A 23,099-nucleotide genomic window follows, 5' to 3' on the forward strand; every position below is an offset into this window, starting at 1 on the left:
AGAATAATGGCAAGTCCTAACACAGCCCCAGATCCACTTGCACCACCTGTCACCAAAACCAAAACTCCTCAACACCTCCATCAAGAATGACCAATCAACCAAGTCAAAAGCCTTCTCCAGATCCAATTTGCAGACCACTCCCTTCTTCTTTGACTTTCTAAAGCTCTCCAAGCTCTCATTTGCAATGAAGATCTGATCGGTGATCTGTCTTCCCTCCACAAAAGCACTTTGGTTGGGTGCAATAATAGAGGGGAGCACCTTCTTTATCCTAAGAGACAGCACCTTAGCAATGATTTTGTACAAGCTAGTCACCAGACTAATAGGTCTAAAATCTTTTGGTTGGGAGGCATCTTTCTTCTTGGGGACTAAGGCAATGAAAGTTGAGTTCAATCCTGGGTTTATCACACCCCTCCTATGGAACTCCTCAAAGACCGAAGCAAGATCATTCTCCAAGATATCTCAGCAATCCTGGTAAAAGGCCATTGTGAACCCATTTGGACCCGGAGCTTTTGTCCTATCCATAGAGAAAACTGCTTCCTTTACCTCCTCCATATCGAATCTTTTTTCTAGCCACTCTCTCTTCTCTGCACTAAGAGTCGGCCAGTCCAAACCCTCCAACCACACTCTCTCATTCATAGGCCTTCTAAAAATAGATTTGAAGTGATTTACTAGGGCCTTTGCAATTTCAGTCGGGTGAGACAAGACTGCTCCATCAACTTCCAAGTTAGAGATGTAATTCTTCTTTCTCCTTCCATTTGCCACTGAATGGAAAAACCTTGTGTTTCTGTCTCCCTCCCTTAGCCACTTACACCTAGATTTTTGCCTCCAACTGATTTCCTCCTTGATCAGGATGTCCTCCAACTTCCTCCTTAAAACCCATCTCAACTTCTTTTCTTCCACTCCTTTAATTGAGATTTTAGGTATTGGAGTTTCTTGTGGAACCTCATTCCCTCCCAATCAACTACCGGATTCGCTTGCTCCCACCACTCTCTGATTTTCTCAGTGAACCCCGGATGAGACAACCACATATTTTCAAACTTGAAAGGGGTAGGCCCTACTCCTCTTAATTCCTCCTTGACCAAAACTATTGGCCAGTGGCCTGAAGTGAGTCTAAGGAGAGCCCTAGAAGAAATGTTGCCCCAATGATCCTCCCAATCAGTTGAGAACAAAAATCTGTCCAACTTAGAGCAAATTGACTAAGATTGAAGGTTGGACCAAGTGAAGTTATTATTTAGGAAGGGAAGTTCTTTGAGATTAAAAGAATCCACAAATTGGTTGAACTTCCTCATACTTGTTGTCACTCTCTGTCTGGGGTTGTTGGTTTCCTCCATAAATCTCACTACATTAAAGTCCCCGCCCACACACCAGGGTCCATCCCAAAGGCCTCTAATGTCACTCAATTCTTCCCATAATTTCTCCCTTTGCCTATAGTCATTGGGGCCATACACATTTGTTAGAACCCATTCATACCCATTGGCCACCTGTTTGAACTTCAAGGTGACAGAGTGATCTCCAATTAGCTCCTCCACACCTAAGAGAACTATTTAGACTTAAGATTCTCATTGAAAACTAAAGGCTTTAACCCTAAGTCCTCTAAGAACTATTTAGACCCTTTTCTTCTAATCCATTTCACTTCGAACTTCTTGTCCCCCTCAATATCTTTTTTTAATCTCTCCACTTCACTCAGCCTTCTGAACTTCATCTTGTTGTCCCCTTTATTTTGCATGTAGGGTTTTAGGTCATTCGGGTTCTTCAGCTTGCACCCCAACTTTTTCACAAACTCTACAACTGACTCTTCCCCAAAGGTTTCCTCTTTCCCTAAAGAAGCACTCTCCTCACTCCTAGGAAGCTTCTTGTTCCTTCTCACTTTACCTCCAACCACAACCCTGTCTGTCCCCTCCAGGCTCCCTCTCTACAAATTCTTCCTTTCCACTTCGCCCAAGAGGCTTTCTAAGATTTCCCTAATTATTGTCTCTGCATGAATCCTCACCCACTTCCCCCCCTTGTAGACTCAATGTGGCTTTCAGACTAGGGGCTTCCGACTCTTGGTTGGGAAGAGAATTTGGTACAAGAGATACAGAGCGCTCATTAGTATCCAAAGCTGAATTGATAGAGTTGAGGGATTTACCTAAGGTAGAGAAGAGAGGAGAGAGCACAGGCAAAGGAGAGGTAGTCACTTTCTTTTTTGGGAAAACAGAGCACTCTGTCTCCCAAAGATGGGGGAGGGAAATCCCTGTCGTTGTATCAACACAAAGACCCCTTTCTGTACCCAAGTATGTACCTCTTTGTGAAGTACCCTTGTTCTACTCTGAGAAGACCCGAGCAACCTCCTTTTCGGCCTCTTGCAAAGCACTAGAACTAAGGGGGGGCTCAGCCAGTAATGGGTTAAAATCAAACACCCACTCCTCCCGAACTCCATCAAGTCTTCTTCATCAAGTCTCCCTTTCTTTCTTCTGTCCTCCCGAACTCCATCAAATTCCACTCCTTGATTCTTGCTTTCAAGAATTGTCTTATGGAATCTCATCCCCTCCCACTTCACCAACGGGTTACACTCATGCCACCACTCCCTCACTTTGTTAGGAAACCCTGGATGAAGTAACCACATATTTTCAAATCCAAAGGGGGTAGGACCTCCACACCTTCTTTCCTCCTTACATAACACTATGGGCCAGTGATTCGGAGGTCACCCTTGGGAGAGCTCTAGCATCCAAAGTTCCCCAATGTTCTTCCCAATCCAAAGAGAACAGGAATCTATCCAGCTTAGAGCGAATGGGTCTAGATTGGAGATTTGACCATGTAAATGCCTTATGTGCTAGGGGAATCTCTTTAAGCTCAAAGGCATCCACAAAACTGTAAAACTACCTCATGCTTTTTGTCACCCTCTGGTTAACCTTGTTGGACTCTTCCGAGAATCTAATCACATTGAAATCCCCACCCATGCACCAAGGCCCATCCCACAACCCTCTAACATCAGCCAGTTCCTCCCACAGCTCATTTCTCTCTCTATAGTCATTGGGTCCGTAAACATTTGTGAGCACCCACATATAATCATCCTCTTGCTGCTTAAACTTCATGGAAACCAAGTACTTTCCGATCAACTCCTCCAGACCTTCAACCACATCCCTCTTCCACATTGTTACAATCCCCCCGGAAGCACCCCACAATGGAGCCACCACCCAGCTAATCCCCCTGGCTTTCCATACACTCCTTGCCCATTTGTCATTAAACTCCTTTCTCTTAGACTCTTGCAACAGCACAATGTCTGGGTCATACCGTCTTACTACCTCTTTTATTGTTGCTCTCTTCTTCGCACTCCCAATTCCCCTCACATTCCAACTAAGAATCTTCATTCCGCTTCTTTTTTACAAACCCCTTGCCATCTACCCACTACTTTCCCCCTTTCCTTCTATCTCCTTTTACCACGAGCTTCTCGTCTCCTTCTACATCTCTCTACTTCACTCAACCTCCTCTTCTTTGTTATGATCTGCATCTTCCTCTTCTGTAAACTTTCTTTCAACTTGTTCAAATCTTCCAGCCTACAGCCCGAATTCCCTAGAAATTCTGCTATTGTGTCTTCTCTCCCCGATTCCACCACCCCTACCCTTCCTACAGAATCCCCTTCATCTCTATCCACCTTCCTTTCCTTCCTCTCCTCTAGTCCCACCTCAGTTCTTTCCTCTCCAACCTTCCTCCTCTTAATGTTACCTCCCTCCTTCCTTGCTTTCTCCCCATAATTCTCTCCATCTCTACCCTCATTCCTTTCCCTCCTCTCCACTAACCCCTCCTCCCCTTCCCTCCTCCAAATCAGCTCCCCTTCCACATCCTTAAACACTCTTCCAATGATTTCCCACACTTTTCCACTCCTATACCTTTCTTCCCGCACCTTCCCACAATCCTTCCTTCCCCTCTCCCCCTTCTCAGAGAGCCCACCTACTAGCTCGGCTGCATATTCATGGCCTACAGAACATGGTATAGGAACGGAATCTGGAGCCAAAGACACAGGAGACACATTAGTAGCACAAATCGAAATCACATGGTTACCTGGGACTGATGGACAAGCTAGAATAGGATTGCTCTCGACCTCTTGTTCCGGAGGTTGGTAAACAATTATCTTCCTGAGTTGAATGGGAAGTACTTCCGTCCTTTGGTCAACCTGGTGATATTCCACTCTACCCCTGGGTCACCCCTAGATGGCATATTCCTGCTCTGCTTCCGGTTCTCCCAGTTTTCCTCTTCTGATAAACCTTGCGCACTCTGTGGTCTTGGGAGTGAGATAAGTCGATTGCAGTCTTCACCATGGAATAATCTTGCAATATTCCACCCTTCCATATCACCTCCAACACAACTGCCTTCATCATTTACACTGCCCACGCTAGAGCCATCAACAAAAAGGTCCTCCGATTCATCATCGCCTTCACCGCACTGCACCCCTCCTTCAAACTTCTCTTTCTTCTCTTCAGTTCTTCCCCTAGTGAAACTTGGCTTCGGCCTCTCTGAGAAGCCTCGCATGGGGCTAAGCTCCTTCAAACTTCATCGGGAGACCCACTGTAACGCCCTCTTCTTTTCTAGTTTCCGATGCTGCGTGCATTCCCCCTTTTGGCTCGCGGCTGGGGACAATAATAGACCGTAACCAATGTCTATCATAGTCGAAACCCCAATCACGTGTTTCATTAAAAGCTCACGCGCCTCTTTAACAAGCGGGGTCGGGCCCGCTGACCTGTATGGGCCTTTACAAATACCATTAGCAGCCCACATGGGCTTTTGCTTTGGCCCAATCTTAAACACCCGCGAACTCACGTGACTTTTAAGAAGGTCACACACGTCCAACCCCGGCCCCGGTTTGGTTTTATCAGGTCTATGTTCGGTTCTTCCTTGGACCAACCCCCTTTCCTTGTTCAAAAAAGTCTTGGCGCCGGTTACAACCTGTGCAAAGGACCTGCCACCCTCCAGACTGTTCACTGCTTCCACACGCGAAACTCCCACCCCCTGCCTGCTACCCTTTTGTTTCTCCAGCAAATGTTTTTCCATTTTGGTGAAAGTGCTTTTCTTGTTTGAATCCTCCAACCCTTTCTTGCCATGCAGCTCTTCTTCTTCAACCTTCTCATCTCCCTCCCTACGAGCCTCTTTCCAGAGCATCGATTCAATGGATGAAGCCAGCCACACTGAGTAGCAATGCCCTTCGATTAACACCTCTATCTTTCGAGGAATCTCCTCAGGTTTTACTCCATTCAATAAAATGGAAGCTGAACAAAGGTCTCCCCAAAAGGCACCTCCTAGTGATCCTCCACACATCAAAGCAATGGCTTCAGCCGTTTCTTGCTTCCACAAGTGAAAGGGAAGACCTAAAAGACGCAGCAACACTCCATCTTCAACAAAGAAATCTTTGGAGTTTGATCCCGGACACCATCTTGATACTGTGAAATTTCCAAGTTTAGCTTGGATATTTAAAGCCTCAACTTCTACTCTGTTCTCAAGCAGATCCAGCAAAGCCTTGTCCTTCTCAAAAGGTGTTAAAATAAATGTGCTCTTCAACTTTAAACTTGTTGTTAACAGCTCTGCAACTTTCCTCCAGTCAGGAATGGGAGTTGAAGCTTTAACTATCAGTTTACTTTCCCAATCACCTCTCTGTATGTTTACTCCCATTCTGTATTTACCTGCCCCAGCTATCACTAAAAGAGTCTCTTGCTTAATATTGTTCACCATACTGCTAGAACTGCTTATCTTCCTTTTTACTATTGCTTCTCTTTTAAAACTCAGGCGTTTCAACAGTTCACATAAGGCGCCATGAACTGCCTTCCAGCCCTGACTCTTTCTTCCTTCTGGAAATCAGATCATTTGCTTACCCTTGCCAAAAAAAATCTGTCAAGGAGATAAAAAAACCTTTAAGGTTTCTCTTACACTCTACAACAAACCTTCTTCCAGTTTCTGAGAGAAGCTCTTTCCAACTATTTTGCTTGCCTTTGCTACTCGCACCTTCCACAAACTCCTTGAGCCCTTCAATTACCCCCACCCCTTCTAACAGCACCATCCCTCTCTTTGCTTCCCTGATTTTCAAGCTCAGTTGATCATTTAATCTCAGTTCCTCAAATAGAAGCTCCTTAGATTCAATCTTCAAAGCTTTTTTCCAACGGCCTACCTCCACAAATTCTCCCATCTCAGTTCCTCACCCTCTCACCCTCTCACCATCTCAGACAATGGCAACAGACGAAAACACAGTTCCTCACCCTCTCACCCTCTCACCAACTCAGACAATGGCAACAGATGAAAACACAGTTCCTCACCCTCTCAGCAACCCTCTCTTTGCTTCACCCTCTCACCCTCTCACCCTCTCACCCTCTCACCATCTCAAACAATGGCAACAAACGAAAACACAGTTCACGAGTCGCTGGATGGAATTATGTTCAATGTTGATAGTTACCTAATTATCACAATAGAGCATCACTGGCTTCTCACAATCAATACCCAACTCTCCCAAAAGTGATCTCAGCCACAATAATTCTGACACTCCATGTGCCATTACCCTATGCTCTGCTTCAGTTAAAGATCTAACTACCATAGACTGCTTCTTACTCCTCCATGAGACAATGTTCCCTGAATCTCTGCTACTAAAGCACAATATCTTGAAGTGGATCTCCTATCATCAATACATCTGGCCCGGTCAACATCAGTGTATGCTTCCAACTTCATGTGTCCATGCTTGGAAAATAGGATGCTTTTCCCTAGAGTGCCGTTCAAGTAACATAAAACTCTTTTTACAGTTGTTAAATGTGTATCTCTAGGAGAATTGCATAAACTAACTAATGACACTCACTGCATAGGAGATATCTAGCCGAATCATATAGAGATATAGCAACTTCCCAAGCAATTTCTGCAACACTCCCTTATCAGACAACAATTCACCATCAATAGAACAAAGCTTGTGATTTAAGTCTATAGGGGTGGAGGCCAATTTAGCACTAAGTTTGCCAATCTCTGCAAGGAGATTAAGGACATACTTGCGTTGAGAAATAAAAATACCATCTTTAGATCTAGCAACTTTAATTCCCAAGAAATATCGAAAATCCCCCAAATCTTTTATCTCAAACTCAGTGTTAAGAAACCTTTTGAGCTGAACCACTTCCTTGGTGTCATTACCAATAACTACAATATTATCGACATAAACAATCAAAAAGGTCACCAAGGAATTACTTCTCTTTACAAATAAAGTATGGCCAAATTGAGTCTACATGTAACCAAAAGAAACAAGGGCAGCTCTGAATCTCTCAAACCAAGCTCTAGGAGATTGTTCGAGACCATAAAGAGATTTGTTCAATTTGCACACATTCCCTTGCATTTCCTTCCCATACAACTCTTGGAGGTAAAAACATATAAACCTCTTCATGTAAATCTCCATTCAAAAAGGCATTTTCAACATCAAATTGATGAAGGGGCCAATCAAAAGTAGCCGCTAGAGATAACAGAACTCAAACTGAAGTCACTTTAGCCACAGGAGCAAAGGTCTCAAGATAATCAATACTATACATCTGAGTGTAACCTTTAGCAACTAATTGAACCTTAACCCTCTCAACAATACCAATAGAATGATACTTGATAGTGAACACCCATTTACAACCAATTTGTTCCTTCCCCTCATGCAAATCCAAAATATCCCAGGTATGGTCCTTATGCAAAGCATCTAGCTTAATCATCATAGCATCCCTCCATTCTGGTTTGGATAAGGCTTCTAGTACGAACTTAGGAATCACATGTGTAGAAACGGAGGCAAGAAAAGAATAATAGGTTGGAGAAATAAGGTTATAGGACAAGTGTTTGGATATACAATGGACTTCTAGTACGGACTTAGGAATCACATGTGTAGAAACGGAGGCAAGAAAAGAATAATAGGTTGGGGAAATAAGGTTATAGGACAAGTGTTTGGATATACAATGTGTTGTACACTTCCATTTGCCTTTGTAAAGGACAATAGGAAGGTCAAGATCTAGAAAGGTAGTAGATGGGTTAGAGGAAGGCTAACTTGTGATATTAGTAGTGATGGAAGGTGTAGGAGGCTCTATTGAAGGAATGAAAACAACTTGCCCATACCTGAGTCTATCTCTGGTTCCACCTTTGGACAATAGGATGTGAAGGAAACGTGGGAGGATGAGCAGGAGGAGAAGGGGTTGCAGGAACATGTGAAGTAGACACAATGGGAGGTGCTACAGAAGTAGATGACGCTAATGATGAATCAATAGGAACTAGGAGAGGAATAACTAGGGACATAACAAACGGCTCCTCAGAATGCTCCCCCTCAGAAGAAGTACCAAAGAAAGGAATAGACTCGGCAAATGTGACATCCTTGGAGACTAAGTAGGTGCCACAAACCAGATTAAAACAACAATATCCCTTCTATGTGAAGGCATATCCTAGGAAGACACTTATTTGTCTTAGACTCAAATTTGTGTCTTTGATGGTTCTGAACATGCACATAATATGTGCACCCAAAAACTCGAAAAGGAAGAAAGAAGAGATACTCATCTAGAAAGAAAAGGCTAAAAGGGATTTTGAAACCTAGAACCAGGGAAGGCATATAGTTAATTAAAAAATAAGTAGCACTAAGGACAACATCCCCTCAAAATTTAGTAGGAACATGAGATGCAAAAAAGAGGCTTCTAGCAACCTCAACTACATGGCGGTTCTTCCTTTCTGCCACTCCATTCTATTGTTGAGTGTAGGAACAAGAACTTTGATGAATAACCCCAAAGGCATCAAGGTAGGAAAAAAGGTTCTTCTCAAAATATTCCTTAACATTATCAAATCATAATATTTTGATCCGAGTGTTAAACTGGTAAGAATGAATTCATGAAACTTTTGCACACTAGTTGGTACTTATCCCGGGATCTCGGTAAATCCAAGTATCACGAGAGAAATCATCAATAAAGAGGATAAAATACTTATAACCGTCCATAGTAGGTTAAATGATATGACCCCCACACATCAGAATGCACAATATGGAAAGCAAAAATAGATCTTTTATTACTCAATGGATAAGATCGTCTATAATGTTTCACAAGTTCACATGACTCACAATGAAAACTCGATAGAGATAGTCCTTTAAACATGTCGGGAAACAAATGACTCAAAGCAGAAAAAGATAAATGACCAAAACATAAATGACATAACATGACTCGATCAATAGACTCTAACAAAACTTACTCCAAAACAACTTCATTAGGTGGTCCAAGACTTCTACCATGTGTGTCCAGCAAGTATATTACATTCGCCTCATGGCCACTCCCAATCATCCTCTGAGTTATCAGGACCTAAAAATCACAATGAGTAGGAAAGAAAGTTATGCTACAATTCATGGACTTGTTCAAGCTACTGACAGAAAACAGGTTGGTATTAAGTTTAGGGACATGGAGAACAAATGATAAAACAAGAGTGTCAAAGGCTTTGATATCTCCTTTGCTAGAGATTGGAGCAAGAGACCCATCTACAAGGGATATATCTTCTCTCTACCAGAGAGAAGCTAATATGAACAAAAGAGGTTAGGTATACTGGTCATATGATCTGATGCACCAGAATCAATAATCCAAGGGGTTTTATGATTACCTGAAATAGTAGCATGATTTGCAAAAGCACAAGAAACTGTGTGGTTAAGTGAGCAAATGCGAATGATGAGGTGTTGCCTGAAGGGTTGAATGCTGCAACAATGGTCTCCAAGTGATTAAGTAACCTCCCATACCTTTCAAACTTTGCCTTTACTACTACCAGCTGCTCCATAGTCGATTTTTCTTCACTTTCCCTATTTCTTCCTTCAGGCACTATAGCAACACTTGCATTTTTAGGCTTCCCTGTCTGACCACTCTTCTTGAAATTGTTGTTACTATTGTTCCGAAACTTGACCGGGAGAAGTTCTAGATGGAGTTTCCGACAAGTGTCCGTAGTATGCTTCGGTTTCTTGCAATATTCACATATCACTTCCTTCTTCTCAATCGGCCCTTTTAGCTTTATCCAAGTATTTGCGAAGTGTTCTGAAGGTGGTCCTTGTAGATGTACTTGTCATCTACTCTCTTCACTGCTCACCATAAAGTATGCTTGAGCAAGGGTGACTTCACTTTGGCCAAAATATCATGCCTACTAATGTTGAACTTAGGGTTGAGTCCTGTAAAAAACTCAAACACCCGGTTTCATTCTACCAATTTTCTAAATGTCTATGCATCCTCAGTGCCCTCCCATACAACTGTCTCCATAACATCAATCTCCGGCCACAATGACTTAAACATGGAGTGGTAAATTGCTGCACTCTTCTCCACCTATCTAAGATTATTCACATCACTCTTCAACTTATAGGCTATCGCAACATTTAACTTCTATGAATATGTTTCAGTGGCACTGTCCCAAATCTCCTTCGTTGAAGTCATCCAAAGGCAATGTTGGCTTATGTGAGGCTACATAGAGTTGACTAACCATCCAATCACTGCGTAGTTCTCCTACATCCATTTTTCATACGTAGGGTCCGTCTCTACAAGTTTCTCCTTATTGCTTGTGAGATACCCCAATTAACCTCTACTACAAACATAAATCCGTATAGACTGTGCCTAGGCTAGATAATTGGTTCCATCTAGTTTAATTGTAGTCACTCCACCCAAAAAGTAATATGCTAGACCAACCTCGAATACTAGAACCTACTTCATTTCACTTCTAGATTGCTCCATTGATCAAATGAAAATAAAAAAAAATGAAAAAAAAAAAAAAACTAATTTTTCAATCTTTATGGGACTAAGGCCAGCCCAATACCAAAAGGTTCAAAGAACTAGGATTTCACTACACTCAACTCAATGGAAGAAAGAGAAAAGAGGCAGCCACTCCTACCAGAGCTTCCCAACCTTCTTCAAACCTCAACCGCCCCCTTCTGGGAACCCCAAGCCCTGAACGCCACACCCAATCTTTCTCGTTATCCTATAACTTGAAATCTCTCTAGTTGGCTAGGGTTTTGGGTAAGAAAGATAACAGCTTCACTTCTTGGCACTCTTCGGCTAGACTCTAATTCTCCAAACCCTCTACCAACTAGGTAAACAGTCCTCTGATTGATCAGAAACTTATCTCTCCATACACTCTTCTAATCGAAGGGTGTATGGGAAAAGTAAGGGAAGAAACTGCTCTGATACCAAGATGTAAATATATCCTTCAAATCTGATTACAACAGTAAAAAGAACAGGGAAAAGTGATTACAGCAGAAGGAAGAAGATGGAGAAGAAGAGAAGGAGAAGAGAGTTCGATGGATTCCCTCCTCTCTCTCTCTCTTTTTATTTAGTCCCACTTAACTTAGACTTATTACATCTTTGCCCTTCAAGTGGGCGACCAACACAAAAAACACTTAAAAGAAAACAAAACAAGTTAACAGGCCCACTAACAAAATATAAATAAAGTATTAGGGCCCATTCGGCCTAGTCTCTACAGAAACTAAGGACCCTTAGGGGTGAGAAGAGTTAGATGGCTGGTATTAACAACCTTCGGACTGTGATGTGGTTCAGTTTCTGCAAGAAAATAGAGAAAGAAAAGAAAATAACAGAAAGGAGAGGAGACGAAGAGAAGAGAGAAGAATGAAAAAAGGGAGCAGTTATTATGATTCTGCCGCCCATATATGATATTTATAGATTTCTATCGTAAAAGAGATTACAATGGCATCTATACCCCTGCCCCTAATACACTACTTAACAGAATAAATAGTAACTACAAAGGCCCAAAAGAAAAATAATAACAGATCCATAACAAGGCCCAAACAGAATTAAAAAAAGTAAATAAAGAAATAACCAATATGACGGGGTAGCACCAAATAGATTACTATACTGTTTCTCTACACTCTCCCTAAAGTTGGGAATAGATATTGGTCATTCCCAACTTGCCTAAATCTGTCTCTAACTTGACCCTTAAAATTGCTTAGGTGAAGAGATCAACAAACTGCATACCGGGGGCAACATAAGGAAGGCAAACTTCTTGGGAGGCAACTCTTTCTCTAAAAAAGTGTCAATCCACCTCAATATGTTTGGTTATATCATGTTGTATGGGATTATGAGCAATATTTAATAGCAACCTGGTCATCACAATATAGCATTAGTGGCCTTTCATGTTCAACCTCTACTCCTCAAATAGTGATTTTAGCCATAACACTTCAGCCACCCCATTAGCCATTGATTTGTACTCTGCTTCAGCAACAACATTTTGTTTTTTACTCTTTCAAGAAACAAGATTGCCTCCAATAAGGGCACGGTACCCCGAGGTAGATCTCCCATCATCCACACAGCTAGCCCAATTTGCGTTAGTGTACACTTCTATCTTCATATGACCATTATTCTTGAAGAGTCTACCTAGACACCTCTTTATGTAGGCAAGTATCCTTTTTTTTATCAACAAAGTAGGCAAGTATACTTCTTCTTGGAGATTACCATTCAAAAAGGCATTCTTAACATCCATTTAGAACAACGACCATGAGAAGTTTGCAGCAAGTGATAACAACACTCATTTATCAAAAAAAAGAAAAAAGTGATAACAACACTCTAATTGTGTTCATTTTGGCAATTGGTGCAAAGGTTTCTATGTAATCAATACCATAAGTTTGTGTATCCCTTAGCAACTAATCAGGCTTTATATCTTTCAATTGAGCTATCTGCATTGTATTTCACTGTAAATATCCATTTGCACCCAGCTAGTTTCTTCCCTCTTGGCTGATCTACTAGCTCCCAAGTATCATTGTGATAAGTGCATCCATCTTTATCTTCATTGCTTCCTTCAACTCAAGTACTACCAGGGCTTCTTGCACTATTCTGGGAATGGATACAACAACAATGGACACTAAAAAGGACTTAAATGATGGTGAGAGGTGGTCATAAGAAAAAAATTGAGAGATGCAATGGGCAGTAGATGAGGTGCAACGACATTTCCCTTTGCGTATTGCAATAGGAAGGTCAAGATCATATGTGGGTGGTTGAGGTTCAATGGTAGTGGTAGGCATATCTTCTGCAACAACTATGGGTACAATGAGTGTAATACATGAATCTGGTGTCACAAAGGTGATAGGAGGTGACCTGGACTACTCATTACTAGAACCAACTTGCTTCTCCCATCGTCTATAAAACACCCTCAATTCCTTGCAGTTTTGACAGCCACTCTCACTACACTCCCCTTTAGTGACAAGAATAGGCAATGGAACTTCTTGACCAAAAACACCTTATTCACCACACTCACCCAAAGAAAAACTCCTAGAGTAATAAGGGTCATCCTCAAAGAAGGTAACATCCATAGACACAAAATAAGTCCCAAAAACAAGATCATAATAGAAATACCCTTTCTGATTTTGTGCATACCCAAGAAAAATACACTTGGTTGCCTTGAGATCAAATTTGGAACGGTGAGGTCCAAGGATTTGAACAAAAAAAGTGCAGACAAAAGTCTTAAGGGGAATGGTGAATTGGTCTTTATCAGGGTATAACAGGTTAAAAGGAGCTTTCATGTCTAAAACTTGTGAGGGAACTCTGTTAATAAGATAAAAAACAGTGTAGATGGCATCCCCCAAGAACTTAATAGGAACATTAGAATTCAGCATAATGCTCTTAGGAACTTCAAGAATCTATCTATTCTTTATCAATAAGATGAATGGTAGAGTCTAAAACCAAGTTTCAAGGGTGTCAAAGAATCAATCCGACCCCAACCCCCAAAGAGCCTTTATTATATTATGAATATTTACAAGTAAGCCAACATGAGCTTAGAGAATTTACGAGAAGGCCCTTATAGGCCAAAAGGATTATAAGAAAGCCCTTATAGGGTTGAAAGAGAAAAATAAAGTAATAAAAGATACAATGCAACAAGGGCTACAATATTAGAATACATAAATATTCTCCACACTCCCTCTTAAACTGATGCGAAGTCATAAGCATCAATCGCATCAGTTTGCCCACAAGAAATAGATGTCTTGCCCTCGTCATGGCCTTGGTAAAAATGTCAGGAATTTGCATATCTAAGGCCACATGAGCAAGAGAAATAGATCCAACAAGAAACATATCTCGGATAAAGTGACAATCCACCTCAATGTGTTTAATCCTCTCATGAAAAACAGGATTTGAGGCAATCTTGATAGCACGGATGTTGTCAGCATAAAAAGGAATCGGAGTAGCAAGATGAACACCAAGATCATCAAAGAGAGATTGTAGCCAAACAATTTCACTATAAACAGATGACATATCTCTATACTCTGCTTCTGTAGTGGACTTGGAGGTTTTTTGTAGTTTCTTGCATTTCCAAGAAATAAGGGAATCACCAAAGAAGACACACCACCCTGTAGTAGAGCGTTTGGTGTTGGAGAAACCTGCTCAATTAGAATCAGCATAGACTCACAACTGAATAGGAGAGGAGGCTAAAAAGAATAGGCCCTAGGATAACGTGCCACAAACATATTGAATAATCTAATGAACAACAGTTAAATGGGGTTGATGAGGAGCAGAAACAAACTGACTCACAATCTAAACCACATAAGAGATGTCAGGATGAGTCATAGTAAGATAAATGAAAGAACCCACAAGTTGTCGATAGAGTGTGGCATCAAGAAGTACTGGACCCTCTGTTTTGGATAATTTGACATTCAATTCCAATAGAGTATCAACTTGCTTGTCATCAAATGAAATTAGCCAACTTAAGAAGATCATATGCATACTTTATCCGCGATCACTTTGTTGAACCTCAAGTCCTAGGAAGTAGATGAGAGCACCCAAATCCTTCATATGGAATGAATTATGAAGTAGGGATTTAAGTTCTCAAATTCCCTCATCATCATCCATTATCAACAACTTATCATCAACATAAAGGAGGATTGTGATGCCTTGAGATCTTCTACAAATGAATAGAGAATGGTCAAAGGAACTTTGGCTATAGCCAACAGCAACAACATCACAGAACTTCTCAAACCAAGCTTGAGGAGCTTGTTTCAGACCATAGAGAGACTTTTTCAATTTGCAAACAAGCGAGAGATCATTACAGCCCAGTGAAGGATTCATATACATTGTCTCCTTGAACTAGCCATGAAGAAAGACATTCTTCACATCCAACTAATGAATAGACCAAGAGTGTACAGCTGATAGAGCCAGAAGAACATGACCTATAGTAATCTTAGCAATTGGGCCAAATGTCTCTTCATAATCAATACCATATTCTTGCATATACCCCTGGGCATCAAGGCAAGTCTTATATTAGTCTAAAGAACCATCAAATTTCAATTTGATAGTGTAGACCCATCGACTCCCAATAACAAAAGCATTTGAGGGTGTAGGGACAAGATCTTGAGTGTCATTCTCATGTAAAGCATTGATATCTACATCCATAGTTGCTTTCCAATGAGGGCTGCTACTGGCTTGTTGGTAGGTACAAGGAAAATACCGTAGAAAATGAACTATGGTTTAAAGGAAAACAATAGCGGTCAAGAAGTCTAGAAATGCAGGTGGAACGACAAAGAGGAACAGAGGTAAGAGGAGTATCACTTACAGGCACATCAACAAGATGATCCAAACTGGCAAGAAAAGGGTGGCAGGAGTAGGGTCTGTGCACGCAACTTCTTGTAGGAGAAGACAAGAAGATCCTTCACAACTATCAAAGAGGAATTGTCTTGTGTATCAAAGTTATACAAGATAGAAACTAAAGGAGTGGATAATTTAGCAATACCAACAAAGAAAGAAATATGTTCAAGAAAAACAACATTACGGAAGATACAGATACATCAGACAGATGGATCATAGCATAAAAATCCCTTATGGTCAGGAATATAACCCACAAAGGCACATATAGCAAATTGAGCAGATAATTTGGAGCACTCACAAGAGGGGAGATGTACAAAACATAGACAACCAAACACATGAAGAGAAGAAAAGTTTGGTGGATGACCAAACAATCTTTGAAAATGAAAGACATTAGAAAGAACAAAAGAAAAAATGTAGTTGATCAAGAAAACAATTGTACTAGTTGCCTCTACCCAAAAGGAAGGGGGAGCATGCGACTCCTATAATAAGGTCCTCACCACACTAGGGACATGCCTGTTCTTGTGCTTAGCCACTCCATTTTGTTGGGGGTATCTAGACAACTTCGTTGAACTTGTATCCTATATTAGTTTTCAAGTAAGATAAAGAGTCTCCATCAATGTACTCTCCCCTCGAATCTAAGCAGAGGATACGTACACAAGATTGTAACCAAGTTCGTACCATGGTGTAGAATAACCGAAATGTTGGGAAGACTTCTGATTTGTGCCGAACAAAATAAATCCATGTGTGCCTAGTACAATCAACAATAAATAGTACAAAATACATGTATGCCAATTGAGAAGTAACAGAAGAGGTCCAAACATCAGTATATTTAATATCAAATGGAAAAGTAGCATGCTCAGACTTATGAGAAAAAGGCAAAATACAACTCTTAAAACAACAAAAAACACATGAAGTATCAAAAGTTTGTAAAGAGGAAATTTTTCAAAATGCGGATGACCCAAACACTTATGTTGTAAGTCTCAGATATTGTTTATTTGACCAAAAAAAGGAATTAGATGAGGATCTAAAATAAACAGATGACTTGGTTGTGAGTACTTCTTGAATCCCAATGCAAATAGTCAACCCAACCTATGCCCCTTTCTTTTCACCTTCCTAGTGCACCGGTCCTAAATCAAGTAGCCATCATAAGAAAAAGTAAGAAAATGCCTTCATCAAGAAGTCCAATTGAATCAGGTTTGTAGTGAGATTTGGGACAAGAAAGGTCTTGGTAAGGGAGAGGGAAGAAGAGGGAGAAAGCCTATGGGACAAATCATTACTACAAATGATGTCCAAGTTTTCACCATTGGTAGTAACAATATGTTTGTGATGGATTTGTGTTGTTATTTGAAGATTCTAAGTAAGCTCCGGTCATATGATCGGTAGCTCCATAATCAATAATCCAAATAAGAGATGAGGAAGAACAATGACCAAAAAACTCACCAGATAAGCCAACAGTAGAGAAAGTAGAAGAGATAGACGAAGATACTAATTGTCGAATTTCCTCTTTATCCATAGAAGCAGATGATTCACCCAGTGATTTAAAAGGCGCACCTCGCCTAGGTCCTAGGTGCAGACCTTTCAAAAGCGCCTTGCGCCTCAGCCCAGGCGTGCGCCTTTTGAAAATTTGGCGCTTTTATGCCCTTTTTGAACATAGCAACTGGACCGGGGCTCCACCCCCGGACCCCCAACCATGCCCCTTGAGGCAAGTCCAAACAAGTCTTTGTTAGGATTTGAAATTCTTATTTCACACATGAAAAATAATGATTGTATAACTTTAATTGCCTTTTAAGAAGATATTTTATTGGAATGAATGAATGAACAACATTAGCAAATAGGGGGTTCTACTCCGCTCCATGAGTGAGTGATCGAGAACCCCCAATTCGGTAATGTTGTTCATTCATTCATTCTAATAAAATATCTTGCAAAAAAGCAGTTAGAACTATGAAATCATCATTTTTTTGTGTGAGAACTAAAAATTTAAAACCTAATGTGGACTTGTTTGGGCTTGCCTCGAGGGGCGTGGCACAAAGGCGGCTTGTAGAATTAGAAATGTAATATGTTTTACACTACATTAGCTACTTGAAGTAATGCAATTGAGTGGAAAAGGAGATTAGAGGTTTTACATGCTTGAAAATGTTTTATATGTTTGATTTTATTTTTAAATTCTCATTTGGATATGCTTTACATCTTATTTTTATGTATTTTAATTTTAGATAATAAGCTTTTAAAAACATTTATTTTAAAATTTAAGTTTATATTTTTATTAATATTATGTTTAATTTTTTTTTTGAATTTTTTGCCATTTTTTTAAATTTTCTGACATTTTTTAATTTTTAGCATTTTTTTGTAATTTTGCGTGTTGCATCAAAAAGGTGCGCGCCTGCCTCGCCTTGTGCCTCAGGCGCAAATTGACCCCTGCATCTTTTTTGCACCTTGCGCTTTTAAAACACTGGATTCACCTTTGGCAGAAGGATCAAATTTAGTAGGGGTGACATCAAAAGTCTAGCTCTCAGTTACTTGGTAAGCACGATGCTGGTTCTTTTCTTGAACACCAAATAATATGACCATGTTGCTTATAATAAGTGCACACATTTTTTTATCAATAACAGAAATCATTTTATTAATGGACAATAATATTACAACATGCTAGGAAGAGGTAAATAGGCTTAAAGAAAAAAGAAAATATGATTATAATACAGCCCAAAACATTTGTTCCCTTCCCATGTATCTGCAGAAGCATTTGCAGTGCTCTTCACCCATTGACTCTGAACCTCCAACCCCCTAGTTAGCCATTTAGCCTCCCTTCTCTCATTTGTAACCTTCTGTAACCAGCTTTGAGTCTCCTTCCACAATTAGTCTATGAATAATCAACTCCTTTATCACATTCTTCTCTTTACAATGAGAAGCAATATGGGAATTGAGTCTTGGAGGCATCCTTATTGGCTGGTTTCTTATTTCCATGGGCAATGAAAGCAGTACCAGCCCCAAAATCATCTCACTTTCCATCAAGTCCCACAACAGTCAAGAGTTTAGTCTCCTCCCTAAGGAGTTCACCCATCACTAAGTCTAGGTCTGGAAGAGTTCCTCGGCTCAAGATGTTAGACCTGATTATTTCATACTCATGTTTAAGTCTTCGTTTCTCAAAGTGTTTTTGAAGGTATTTGACATATTCCGCAAAATCCAAGGGGTCAATGCGGACCAACTCACATTCAACCCATAAATCCTGAAATCCATAATAGTATTCTTGTATTTTTCTATCCCTTTGGCAATAATCAAAATTTTCAGTTTCACTTTGATACTATCTTGATATGTTTGATCGATGGTAAACCTTCTCCAAATATGCATTACATATCATATGCAGTCCTCATTCTTCTCATATGAATAGAAATATAGGTCTCTATATAATTCAGAATCCAAGATACCAACTTTCCATTGCTGAAATGCTCTCACATCAGTTTCTTCAGGTTTAGTGACTTTACCATTCAAATAGCCCTCTAAACCTTTTCCCTCAACAAAAAAATCAACATGAAACTTTCACAAGTTGTAATTAGTTCCATTAAACTTTACTGGAATTATGTCTACTTTTTCAGCAATTTTATCAAATTGTTCACAGATGAAAACTATGCTAGTATTGAAGCCAAGCTTACAACTGGACAAACAATGACTGATCTTCAAGCAAAGATATCCGAAATCCTTCAACACACTAAGAAGAGTCTCACAACAGAAGAAGGATTTCCTAAGAAACAAGTCCAACTAGCAAAGTATTCAAAGTTAATAGTCCAAGAAGGAGATTGCAGTCCTACCGATTCAAAGAAGGGATCAAAACCCTACCAAAACATATTGAAATCCTCAACCAAACAAAATAGTATCTAGAGTAGGCTAGGGCGACACCAACTCTAGAGTTTCAAGATTAACAAAGCAGCTATTCGAGAGAAATCGGAGAAAACTCTACCTGGTAGGTGTCCTTTTCCAGGAGAAATACCAGAAGAACTAAAACCCTTTCCAAACTTATTCAAACCAAACCAAACAAGGAGATATTAGTACAGCTCCTTTGGGTGACACCAAATCCAAAGTTTTAGGCAGATCTGATAGTTCAAACAAGAGAACCAAAGAAAGCCCTAAAGCCGCTGTCGCAAGAGTCCATAATGGAATATAGTGTTGACTTATCAAAACAGCCCACAGAAGCTTCAAACCATATGTAAGAACTCAAGAGAAACCTTCAATCTTGAGCAGAAATCATATGCTAGAGCTGGTACAAAGAACCTGCTTTGATACCATGTCAATAAGATGAATAGTGGAGAGTCTAGAACCAGGTTTCAGGGGTGTCAAAGAATAGAGTAAGCCCACATGAGCTTAAAGAATTTACAAGAAGACTCTTATAGGCCAAAAGGATTACAAGAAAGCCCTTATAGGCTGATAGAGAAAAATAAAGTAATAAAAGATACAATGCAACAAGGGCTACGATATTAGAATACATCAATACTCTCCACATTCTTTCTCTTAGCTACTCCATTCTACTGGGTGTATGAGGACAAGTACTCTAATGAATAACCTCATACTCAAGGAGATATGAAGCTAAGGGCTTTGCAAAATACTCCTTGGCATTCTCAGATCTAAGATTTTTTATTCTGATTCCAAATTGAGTCAAAACCATCTAGTGGCATGGGTCAAAGTAGGTACCTAATCTCGAGAAGACATAAAATAAACCCAAGAAAAACAAGAGTAATCATCCACAAAGAAAAGGAAATATCAGTACCCACCCATTGCAATAATATGATATGGCCCCCAAACATCGGTATGCACAATTTCAAAATGAACCATACTTCTTTTATTACTCAATGAATAGGTTGATCTACAATATCTACAATGCTTTGCAAGTTCATAACTCTTACACTTCAAACTAGACACTTGGATTGACTCAAACAAAATAGGAAAAAGACTCTTCAAACACCCAAAAGACAAATGACCCAACTGATTATGCCAAGGCATAATCTAACTCACAGACTGAGACACAAAAAACCTTCCAACCTCTTTCCCCCTCCCAAGTTGATGCTCGAGCAAGTAGATTTCATTCATCTCACGGCCAATCTCAATCACCTTCCTTGTCTTTAGATCCTGAAAGACACAATGACTAGGAAAAAAAGTTACTAAGCAATTCGGGATTTTAGTAATGTTAATCATTGAAACCATATTAGTGTTGAGTTTGGCGACATGAAGGACAAGGACAAGAAGATAGAATCAAACACTCTGATATCTCCCTTACCAGAAATGGGTACATGGGAGCCTTCAACAATAGAAACCTTGTCTCTACCAGAAAATAACGAGTAGAAAGTAAACATAGAAGATAAACTAATCATATGGTCTGAAGCACCTGAATCAACAATCCAAAAAGAACTAGAGTTACTTGGGACCGAAGCATGATTAGCAATAGCTCTTGTACTTGAGTGAGCAAAAATTGAAGTGGGAGTAGTAGTAGATGTAGTAGCTGATCCGGATGACTGAGATGATCTTGAGGCTCCAGCTTCACACTCTAATTGAGTTAAGGCAACTCTGACTGCAGCTAAGGCATCTAGGGATGCAGATTTTGTAATAGACAATTGCATTGGCATTACCCTTCTTATTCTTGAGTTTTGTTGGAATAAGATGGGGATAGAGCTTCCAACAGATGCCCCTAGTGTGTTTTAGCGTCTTACAATAATCAAAAACCATCTGACTCTTGTCTTCCCTCTTTATTTCCCTCTCCTTATTACCAATAGTCCTTCGTTCCACCATTTCACTGCTGCCAAGGCTGATTCCATGGGTGGGAGCTATAACATAACCTTCCTTTTACTCTCTTCACTGTGTACTAGTGAATAGACCTGAAACAAAGTGACTCACAATGCCATATTCTAAATTTAGATCGGCAAGAAATTCAAACACTATTTGTTTCAACCAACTTCCTATATGTTGTTGCATCCGTTTGGCTTTCCCATTCAATGGTTTCTAGGTGATCCATCTCATGCCACAAAGATTTCAAAGTGGAGAAATAAACAAATACAGGTCCCCCCCCCCCCAAGTGGAGAAATAAACAACCAACTTTAAGGTTTTTTTTAATAAATCTCCCCATTGTTTAAGGTTATTCACTTCACTTTACCACTCATAGACCCTAGCAATATTCAGGGGCTGAGTAAGTTTCCTTCAAATTCTCCCAAATTTCCTTAGCAATTTTCACCCATAGGTAATTTCTACTGTTGTGAGGCTGCATAGAATTGCACAACCAAGTCATCACTATATAGTTTTCCTGAACCCATTAAGCATAAGTTGGACCTTCCTTTGCTGGTTGCTTTGTGTTTCCAGTTACATATCCCAGTTTCCCCCTTTCCTCCAATGGCCATCATGGCTGACTGAGCCCATTAACCAAGTCATCATGGCCGACTGAAAAGTATTGTTTGGCATACTTCCAGACCCCATAGATCCATCCCCAAGTGATTTTGGTTCCTTCCCAATTGTCTCCATACTAATCACACCACCAAGGTCCACAGGTATTCGAAAAAGAGTCTGTATAACAGTTCTGCACAACAAAAAACAGTTCTAGAATGCCTAGAACCCTAGAGCTGATTTGTTATCAATAGTTTAAAGCAGTCCAGAACAAAGAAACGGTTCTGAAATACCTAAAACCCTAAAACTGATATGTTTTCAGTAAAGTCTGGAACTAGCCCTAGAGATAATCAAGGGAAAATTCAGCCACACCCTCGAACTGATGTTTTTCAGTAAAAATTGGAACCGGCCCTAGACATAACCAAAGAAAGATTCAGCCGCACCTTCCAGAAGTGCCCAGTCTCCTTCTCCAAGCTATTGATCTCAGAAAAAATGTTGTTTTCTACCCAAAAAACCCTATGCGCCAGTATTAACTGAAGGGTTTAACCCCTAAACCTTAATCTGATCCATGAACACACTGATCCTTCCTGGTTTGTTGATGATCTCCAAGACTCCAGATCTTGGGCAGCACAATCTCCTCCAACAAAGATCCAAGAATCAAGCAATTCTGACTGAAAAGTCCAGCCCTAGTCTATCCTCATGTAGCTGGCTGGAACAAGACTACATGAGAACCCTGGCAGAAAAGAGAGGAGAAGAAGAGAAGAAGAATGAGAAAAGGGAGCAGTTATTATGATTCTGATGCCCAGATCTGATATTTATAGGTTTCTATCATAAAAGAGACTACAATGACATCTAAACCCCTACACCACCTAAGACACTACTTAACAGAATAAAATAGTAACTACAGCAGGCCCATAACAAGGCCCAAACAGAACTAAAAAAAGTAAATAAAGAACCAATATGGCAGGGTAGCACCAAATAAATTACTATACTGTTTCTCTACAGAGTTGTTAGAGACCATGAGGTTAGTATCATACTAAGCTATTCCAGTCCAGTGGAACAGGGAAATTCTTCTAGAGCTAAACTTTTGATCTTGGTTCAGAGTTTGAAATTGTTGGTTAGACAGGAGTTAAGGAATGCGGAAGTTGAGACTTGAGAGTGACTGTCAAATGGTTTTAGGCTGGATGACAAGGTGAT

The 23,099-nt window shown here is 40.2% G+C and overlaps 1 protein-coding gene across 2 annotated transcripts in view; it reads right to left on the bottom strand.

Annotated features, from left to right (window-relative positions):
* Nucleotides 1-23,099, bottom strand: part of LOC148877381 (calcium-transporting ATPase 10, plasma membrane-type-like) — a 47,715-nt gene that overhangs the window by 18,996 nt on the left and 5,620 nt on the right. The gene's annotated exons all lie outside the window — the stretch shown is intronic.

Source organism: Nelumbo lutea, chromosome 1, assembly GCF_056320005.1.
Source record: "Nelumbo lutea isolate HS-2025 chromosome 1, American lotus-T2T, whole genome shotgun sequence".
Classification (NCBI taxonomy): Eukaryota; Viridiplantae; Streptophyta; class Magnoliopsida; order Proteales; family Nelumbonaceae; genus Nelumbo; species Nelumbo lutea.